This window comes from Callospermophilus lateralis, chromosome 18 (assembly GCF_048772815.1).
Source record: "Callospermophilus lateralis isolate mCalLat2 chromosome 18, mCalLat2.hap1, whole genome shotgun sequence".
In the NCBI taxonomy this organism is placed as follows: Eukaryota; Metazoa; Chordata; class Mammalia; order Rodentia; family Sciuridae; genus Callospermophilus; species Callospermophilus lateralis.
Window position 1 is genome coordinate 3,176,946 of NC_135322.1, and position 9,661 is coordinate 3,186,606.

General features: G+C 49.3%; 1 pseudogene across 1 annotated transcript; it reads right to left on the minus strand.

Annotated features, from left to right (window-relative positions):
- Positions 1-5,309: 5,309 nt before the first annotated feature.
- Positions 5,310-6,681, minus strand: LOC143412031 (ras-related protein Rap-1b pseudogene; annotated as a pseudogene). Its single transcript, XR_013154557.1, has 2 exons — positions 6,509-6,681; positions 5,310-6,410 (listed from the first exon to the last, which is right to left on the minus strand). The product of XR_013154557.1 is annotated as a ras-related protein Rap-1b pseudogene (transcript).
- Positions 6,682-9,661: the final 2,980 nt, after the last annotated feature.

A 9,661-nucleotide genomic window follows, 5' to 3' on the forward strand; every position in this document is an offset into this window, starting at 1 on the left:
GCTGGGAGGCCCAGGCAGGATTGCAAGTTTGAAACAAGCCCCAGCAATTGAGCCAGGCCCTAAGCTATTTAGGGAGACCTGCTTCAAAACACAGAGGGCTGGGGATGTGGCTTAGAGGTCAAGTGCTGCTGGGTCCAATCTGTGGTGTCAAAATCCTCTCCTTGACTCTACTACACTAGCTCCTTCTCCAGCACTGACCTGACCTTAATCATACTCATGGAACCTTCTCTGCTAAGCCGCAACCTGGCCGCCATCTTGTCTTTGACCCACCCAGCCAGGTCTTACCAAAGAATCCTGTCCAGTTATGTCCCTGATCTTGTTATCTAATCACTTCTGATGCCTGGCCAAGTTCCCCATCCCCCACTGGGACTTGGCCAAGAATCCTGCTGGGTCAGTTGAAGCAAGATCCCTGCACCCTTGATGCCTCCTCTCCTTCATTTCTACCCCTGACGCCTCCCTGTTTTTTGATGACAAATCCCATTTTGCTTTCTCTCTGCACTTGTGCTCTGTCTGTCCCCCTGTTAGGATAGTCTTGACAGCCACTGCAGGGTGTTGAGTGAAGTCCTAACAAGCTGTGGACAGGGATCTAGCAAGGGGGCAGACTGCACCCCTAGCATGTGGAGGCCCAGGATTACATCCAGCATTGCAAAGAAAGTCACCCTCACCCTGGGGCAGGACCAGATAGTGGAACCTGTAGGGTGTTTTCTTTTTCTTTTCTTTTTTTTTTAGAGAGAGAACTTTTTAATATTTATTTTTTAGTTTTCGGTGGACACAACATCTTTGTTTTTGTATGTGGTGCTGAGGATCGAATCCGGACCGCACGCATGCCAGGCGAGCGCGCTACAGCTTGAGCCACATCCCCAGCCTGTGTTTTGTTTTTATTTTTGGTACCTGGGAATGAACCCAGGGTGCTGAATGACCGAACCACATTCCAAGCCCCCTTTTTACTATTATATTTAGGGTCTCACTGAATTGCTTAGGGCCTCACTTAGTTGCTGAGGCTGCTTCTGCCTCAGCCTCCCCAGCCCCTGGAATTACACACAAGGGATGTATTGCCTCCTAAATGCTGTAAGTCTTGCAGCTCACATGTCCCTGTCGGGATCACTCAACTCTGCTTTGGAGGAAAGGGACCATGGAGAACAGGAAAAGCAATGAATGTGGCTGTGAGGTATCCTCAGGTCTTGAAATTCATGGGTCAGAAACTGTTATTCTATTGTTTCTTTTTCTTTCTTTCTTTTTTTTTTTTTTTTTGTCAATAGACCTTTATATTATTCATTTATTTGGTGCTAAGAATCGAACCCAGTGCCTGACACAGGCTAGGCCACTGCTCTGCCACTGAGCCACAACCCCAGACCCCCCAAAATGTTGTTCTTTACAATTTTTCCTTCAACACATTCAAAGGCCGATTTCAGGGCCCACACCTAGATTCTCACATACTCAGGAGGCTGAGGCAAGAGGATCCCAAGTTGGATGCCAGCCACTTCAAAGTACTGAGACCTCATTCAAAATGAAAACAATAAAGGTCTTGGGACATAGCTCAGTGGCAGAGCACCACCTGGATACAATTTCCAGTACCAAAGACACAGACAAAATTCTCAGCTCAAGGGCAGTTCCATAGCCAGTCCTGGCTGACAGCCCAGCTTTCCACATGCCCACAGGAGAGGGAGGGGGGTGACCTCACATGGATGCACAGAATCTGGCCTGCTCTGCAGGAGGTTCTCAATGCCCACTGGATGCCCTTCAGCTGAAGAGCAGAAGGAGGTCTCTTGTGCTGTGACCCTCTGGACTGTCTCTTGCAGCAAGGGGACCAAGCACCTTGGGGACTCAGGTGTGCAGGTGGATGGGAGGTAGCAAGGAGGGGCCTTCTGTTGGTCCCCCAGGTGGGTCTGAGGAAGCCTGGGAGCTGGCTGAGTCTCTGCAGATTGGCCCTGTCCCCAAGCAGGTGCCATTCCAAGCCTGGGTCTTCTGTGGACACCAAGGACAGGCTGTTCCTGTGGGTTTAAACAGCTTTCTGAAATGGTCCTGTTTCTTTTCCTTCTGCCATGCTTCAAAATGACCTTGTCTGAGGTTGGTGTTGTTAGACTATTTATGTCCCAAGGAAAACAAGTGTCCTGTCCAGAGCACCAGACCACCTTCTGCCAGTGTTGGGCACTGAGGTCCACCTGGGACTAGGTCCCTTCTGGTCTTTTCTTTGTTTTGTAGGGGGACTGAGCCCAGGGGGGGCTTTCTCACTGAGCCAGAAACCCAGCCCCTTTTCTATTTTGAGACAGGATCACCCTAAGTGGTTGAGGCTCTTGCTAATTTGGGAAGACAGTGATGATAAATTCCAACAGTTTGGTTGTGGCTCAGTGGTACAGCGCTCACCTGTTGTGCATGAGGCATTGGGTTCAATCCTCAGCACCACATATAAATAAAATAAAGATATTGTGTCCTCCTAAAATTAAAAAAATAATTATTAAAAAAAAATGTAGAGCTGGGCGCAGTAGTGCATACCTGTGAGACCAGTTGCTGAGGAGGCTGAGGCAGGAAGATCAGGAGTTCAAAGCTAGTTTCAACTCTTTAGCAAGGCCCTTAGCAACTTAGCAAGACCCTGTCTCTAAATAAAGAATATAAAGAAGTGGGGAGTGGCTCCCTGGTAAAGTACTCTTGGGTTCAGTCCCCAGCATCCACATAGATGAATTAAAATGAGTGAAGGAGCTAAGCAGTGGAGGTCTGGCCTCCTATGTGTGAGGCCTTGAATTTGATTTTTCCCACACTGGAAAAATAAGTTGAAAATAATAATACCATGTGCTCCTTGTGCTCCAGAACACTAACAACTGGGTCTAAAGCCAAAGAAAAAAAAATTTTTTTAAATCTTTTGTATGTACTACTTTATCCCCAGCACCTAGGATGCAGCCCAGCACAGCTGAGGTGCTCAGTATGAATTAAGTGATATGCAATAAATCTTGGAGCTGTGTGGTTCACAGATAAACACAATAGGTGGGCACCTCTGGCCTTCAGAACCAGTCAATCCAGTCAGCAAGCAACCTTCCCCCACTCCCACTTTTTCCTAACTTCCCTCCCAGAGAAGGAAGTGTGAGTCCAAGGGCGGTTTCCATTGTATACTGTGAGTAGGACCCTCACCCACCTGAGCCTGAGCCTACACAGGGGACTGGTAGGGTTACAGCCAGCAGCACTGGGCAGGAAAGGATTTACTAAACTGTGGGAATCTTGGCAAAAGAAAGCATTGTCATTACCATTCAGAGAGCAGGCAGACACAGCCAGGGACTGGGGGTGGGGTGGGGGTGGTGGGGGGTGGTGCAGGCCTCAGGGCACTGGTCAGGACCAGGACCCAGGATCACTTGCAAATTAACTCTCAATTCAGGGGAAACTTTTTTTTTCTTTTATGCTGCTGGGGTTTGGACCCAGGTGCACTCCACTGTCCCAGTCACTTAGATTTTTTATTTTGAGCCATTGACTTGCAAATTTCCCTTGGCTGGGCTTGAGTGGTCTCCTCCTTCCTCAGCTTCCTGGTTAGAGGGGAGGACTAGCCTGCACCATGCCCTGCAGCTCAGGCTCAGGAAGGATTTCTTTCTTTTTTGAAAATGCATATTGTTTTAGTTATAGATGGACAGGATGCCTTAGTTGATCCCTTTATGTGGTGCTGAGGATCTCCCCTAGTGCTTCACACATGCTGGGCAGCACTCTACTGCTGATCCAAGGTCCCAACTTGCAGGAACAAAATCTGGGGAGGGAAGCAGAGTCTCTCCTCCCCCATTCTCCCCCACCCCCTCAGGCTGCCCAAACTCACTTCCTAGGTCTTGGATTTTCTCTTTCCTCTCACAATTCCAATGAATAGTCAAAGCGCTCTGCCAGGCATGGTGGCCCTTGCCTGTAATCCCAGCAACAGTGGAGGCTGAGGCAGGAGGATAGAAAGGTGGAGGTCAGCCTGGATCCAACACCCCATCTCAAAATGAAAGATACAAGGGCTGGGGCTCTGCCTCTATGGCAGAAGCACCATTGTCCCCGCATCCACCCAACAGGTGACAGTGCCCTTCAGCACTTGGCCAAGGCCCTGGCCAGTACAGGGAACGGGAGAAGAGAGGCTCTGCTTCAGTTGGTTCTCTGGAGGGGAGATTGTGCCATGTCTGGCTCCTGGTCTTCACAGAGGCTGCTGTGCCCCAGGGTGCAGTGGAGTCTGTAGGGAATACCAACAGCAATCCCCGCAGCTTCACAATGAGTTTCATAGCATTTACTTCTAATTAGGTCTCATAAGTCATCTAGAGGTGGTCTAAAGTACACAGCAGACCCAGTGTGGTGGCCATGCCTCTAAACCCAGTGACTCAGGAGGCTGAGGCAGGAGGAAAGCAAGTTCAAAGCCACCCTGGGTTATTTAGCAAGACCTGTCCCAGGATAAAAATTAAGAAGGGTTAGGGATGTAGCTCAGTGGCAGAGTGCCCTTGAGTTCAAACTCAGTCACACAAACACACAAAGTGATCTGGGGGGAACTGTCCCTTCTGAGGCCAGGAAGAGGGACATTCAGGGAAGTAACTTCTTCCATAAGCTTGGAGCCTTTCTGGGAAAGGAAGGAGGCCCGTGACTTTGTGGGCACAGAGTGACCCTTCTGGAGGCCTCAGTGCCTGGGGACTCCAGGTGAGGGAAGGAATGTGTCCATGTGTCCAGAGACCATCCCTAGCTGCTGGGCAGGATGCAGCTCAGGGTGGAGCAGGGGCTGCTGGGGTGGAGGGCCTAAGCCTGGCACAGACTCAGGGTGGTGCAGAGCCCTGTCCTCCCAGTCAGCTGGGACCCTCAGCCTGGGGGAGAGGAGGTCCTAGTGGAACACAGCCTCCTTTGCCATTCACTTCAACTGCCACTCCTTCAATCCCTCCACCCTTTTGGCAAATGCTGTGGCCTCCTCAGCTTTGGGGAAGAAAGGTCTCAGGCAGGGAGGTGGAGCCCAGCTGCCACAGCCATAGGGACCCCAGACTAGAAGGGCCGGGTCCTCCAGTGGCCCTCCCCTTGGTGGACCCATTCACCTTTAGTTCTCTTTGGTTTCTCCCCATCCCTTTACTGGTGCATTACTCAGGGCGAGGGGGACTCCTTGTACCCCATTTGCACAGGCCCAGGGTGGAGCAATAGGGGTCCCTCAACATCATTCCCAGGTAATGCCCCTAATCTCTTCTCCTACCTCCCCCATTCTTTCTTTCTATCTTTGTTTATTTCTAAAATTCATTTCTTTTCTTGGTACTGGGGATTGAACACCATCACAATTTTTCCCACAGAAAATGTCCCCAGCCCTTTGGTTTTTTTTTTTTTTTTTTTTACAAGTATCAAAGAAGCAAAGTTTATCTGGAGTAGTCTACATAGGAGCTCTTTGGACTTTCTTTTATTATGCTAAAATAGTGGTGCTTTCAGGATTTACATTATTGTACTCTCCAATACAAAGTATGGGGCGTGTTAAAGTATACAGTACACCATTTTCATACATGTACAACATTGGTGGATGAAGAATGTCTCTTAACAGTAATACTGGATGTAGCCTCTGGTTTTACCAGCTGCATACTCTAGGACTATTATATAAGTAAAAATCTCTCTGTGATACTGAAAAGTGATTAGAATGTGCAAACTGATATAGTAGCTTTCATCCGCCTCTTAAAGGGTACCACCACAGGAAAGTCCATATAAGATGTTGCTAGGTTTAACAAAGTTGGAATGCTGGCACTGTTGAATTGGGCAACAGTTCTTCAGACCTGGCTCAGAGCTACAATGCATTCAATATATTAAAGCAGCTGACACGATGACTTTTTGCGGGCCTTCCCAGGCACTGGAGTTTTTCTGTTAATTTGCCGCACTAGGTCATAAAAGATCTCATTAACATTTATTTTTGATTTTGCAGAAGATTCTAAGAATGCACAGTTGTTCCACTGTCTTGCTAGATTTTGACCTTGTTCCTTTCCTACAACGCTTTCATCTTCCAAGTCACACTTATTACCAACCAGAATCATGGGAACATCATCAGTGTCTTTAACTCGAAGAATCTGTTCTCTCAGATCTTGTAAATCATTAAAGGTGGACTGTGCTGTGATGGAATAAACTAAAGCAAAGCCTTGTCCATTTTTCATGTACAAATCCCTCATTGCTGTAAATTGTTCCGTTCCTGCAGTATCCAAGATTTCAAGCATACATTGCTGTGCATCTACTTCAACTTGCTTTCTATAAGAATCTTCTATCGTAGGATCATATTTTTCAACAAAAATTCCTTGAACAAATTGTACAGTCAGAGCAGACTTTCCAACCCCTCCTGAGCCAAGAACGACTAGCTTATATTCACGCATGATGCAAACTTGTCAAAATTGAGTACAATACTGCTGCCTCAGCTTCCTGAGTCGATGGGATTGATTACAGGTGTGAGCCACCATGCTCAGCCTACACTGGTTTTAAGGAAACACAGTTACACGTTTGTGTACTGTCTGGAGAGTTATGTAGTTGCAGAAGAGGCCATCTGGTCCATAAAGCCTAAACTATTTACCTGGTCAATCCTCTGCGAACCTCTCACGCTGTCACCGGGTTCCCGTAGCCAGCGTCGCCCCGCGCTCCCTCCCGGTCGCTGCTCTGGGCGCCACGGCGGTCCTGTCGCTGCCGCCGCCGCTCCGGCTGGTTTACACGCCTGACTCTGGGCGAGGTTTGGCGGTGTCGCCTTGACGTCAGGCGTTCAGCCTCGCTCTCGCTTCCGCCCGCGGGCGGGGCGCGCGGGTGCGCGGCCCGGGAGCCCTTTGGTTTTTGATTTTGGACTCTAGATCCTGGAGCTCCTGCCCAGCTCCCTGAGTCACCAGCTAAGACCTCAGCCTTCAAATCTACCCCCTCCCCTGCCCCACCCCTACCCACCCCACCCCCTTCTGAGTTTCCTGCTAGGGCTCAAGGTCAAAGTCAGCACTAGGGGTTTTATGAGGACTGTGTCAGAAACCTTTCCACTTTTTTTTTTTTTTTTTTTTTTTTTTGGTACTGGGGATTGAACCCAGGGTCACTTAACTACTGACCCACATCCCCAGCCCTTTTTAAAATTGTATTCTGAGACAGGGTCTCACTGAGCTGCTTAGAGCCTCACTAAGGCTCTGAGACAGCTTTGAACTGCTGATCCTCCTGCCTCAGCCTCCTAAGCTTGTGGGATCACAGGCCTGTTCTCTCACTTTTATGAAAGTAACTTTCCAGAAAAGTGACTGTGAGCCAGGCATGGTGGCACACTCGTGCCTGTGATCCCAGGATCAGGAGGTGAGGTGGAAGATCACAAGTCCACAGGAGCCTTGGTGGCTTAGCAAGACCCTGTCTCAACAAAGGGCTGGAGGTGTAACCAGGTAACCTCCTCCACTCCAGCTGTCACAACCAACAATGTTTGTAGACTTTGCGGATATCTCCTGGGGCACACATATGCTGCTCCCGACTACAAAATCCAGGGTGCCCTGGACCTCTCCAAGCACAACACAAGCCACGGGTCTGATGTGCTCCATGAGCTTGAGGAATATTGGTGCAGACGTTGTTGAGGCCAGGGCAGTGGAGCAGGCCTGCAATCCCAGGGCCTCCAGAGCTGGGAGGAGATGGGGAAGTGCAAGCCAGCTCAGCCATTTAGCAAGGCCCTGAGCGGCTCCCTGAGCACCTGTTGGAAAGTAATAACAAGGGCTGGGGCTGGGGCTCACAGGTTAAGGGACTGGGGGTTTCAATCCCTGGCACCAAGACATAAATTACCAAAACAAACAAACAAATAAACATTGAATGAATGACTGAACCCCACACTGCAGGATTAACTTCTTTTGAACTATACACTGTATATTTCTCTTTATTTATAATTACTCAGCAATAAATGGGTCATTTTTTGTTTTTTAAGGTTCTGTGATTAAAGCAGGAGCCATCTACCACAGAGAGGAATCCCTAGCCCTTATTGATTGATTGATTGATCCATTAATTTACTTATTTACTTTAGGTAGTGCTGGTTGATCCATCCAGGGCTTTGCACATCACTAGCAAGTGTTCTACCATGGAGCTACATGCCCAGCATTCTTATTTTTATTTATTCTTATGTTTTGGTACCAGGGATTGAACTCAGGGACACTTGGCCACGGAGCCACATCCCCAACTCTTTTTTTATGTTTTCTTTAGAGAGAGGGTCCCAGTGAGTTGCTTGCTGCCTCTTATTTGGTGATACTGGCTTTGAACTTGTCATTCTCCTGCCACAGCCTCCTCAGCTGCTGGGATTACAGGCAGGCACAAGTGTGCCTGGCTCATTTTTATTTTTATTTTATTTGAGACAGAGTCGAGTTACCCAGGCTGGTCTTGACTTTGTGATCCTCTGGCCCAGGCCCCCAAGGACCCTGTGGTGACTGGCACAATATGCTGTCAAGCAAATATATTTTGTGGAGCTGGAGATTAAAAATACGTACTTTTAAACATGTGAAGGGAGTCTGATCCAGTTCAACTAGAATCCAGAGCCACAGGGTGGGTCAGGAGGAGGCTCTGGGGAGGGGTGGGGAGTGGTCTCCAGGGCTCTTCCCTGCCCTGAGGCACAGGGGCCTCTGGTATATAAGAGCCCACCAAGGCTCCTGCACGTGGTAGTTGAGAGCTGTGAGCCTTCCCGAATCTCCTGAGCTCCACGGGGAGCAGAGCCTCCCTCCCCACGTGCTGGCCCAGTGTTCTGCTCTCCCAGGAGCCACAGCCCCATGCCCAGGTTGGTCTCATTTTGCCTTTTCTTGTCTTTAGGTGTCTGAAGGATTCGACCAGTGCATTAAGGCCTGACTGTCTCCTGGGTGAGTAGACCAGCTTTTCTGTGTGAGGTGTCTACCCAAGTCTCCCAGGCTGGCCTGGATCTGGTCCCCTTGCCTCAGCCTCCAGAGATGGCCACTGGGATCCCAGGCACGTGTGTGCTTCTGGGAGCAGCAAGTAGATGTCTGGTTGCTCGGAGATCCCTCACTCAACCTGTATTTCTCAAACTGTGGGGGCACTTTTTGTGCCATAAAAGAAATTGCCGCCAGAGTTTGAGTGTTACCGATTGAGCAAGCACGCAGAGGTGCCGGCCAGACTTCCATCTTGGCAAACCATGTTTGGTCCTGTACATGCTGTGCATTCCAGCAGACCTGCTGTCCAGGCCTTGGCCTGGGACCCGCCCAGTCTGTGGTACTCACATGTGAAAGCACTCTTCTGAGATTAGCATGGAAAGTGCTACCATATTTGAGTGTCACCAGGGGGGCGCCACACAACCACCTCCAGCATGTGGCCTTCCAGGCTAGCAGGGGCACAGCAGGGCCAGCTCTTTCATTGCACTGAGGGTGGGTTTCCTCCGGAAACAGAGATGTCTCTTTCAGGATGTCAGGAGGTGGGGGTGTTAATGAGCGCTACCGGGGTATCTACAGGTCTCCCCAGCTGGCAGGACCTGAGCAGTTGCGGGTCTGGCCAAGTGGAGGCCTCCTCTCAGGGGACACAGGTGGGTGATGCAAAGCCAACCTACCTCAAGGACCTTGTGGTCACATTTAAGAACTAATGCTCATAGTCTTTTGGTCTTAATTTGATTTGTAAACTAAGAACACTGTGTGACTCCAGGCCTGGGACAAGCTGAGTTCCTGTTGCTACTTTGTATTTAAAGTTAGACTAAATTTAAAACTTGTTGGTACTTTGCATTTCAGTTTGGACTTGTTTG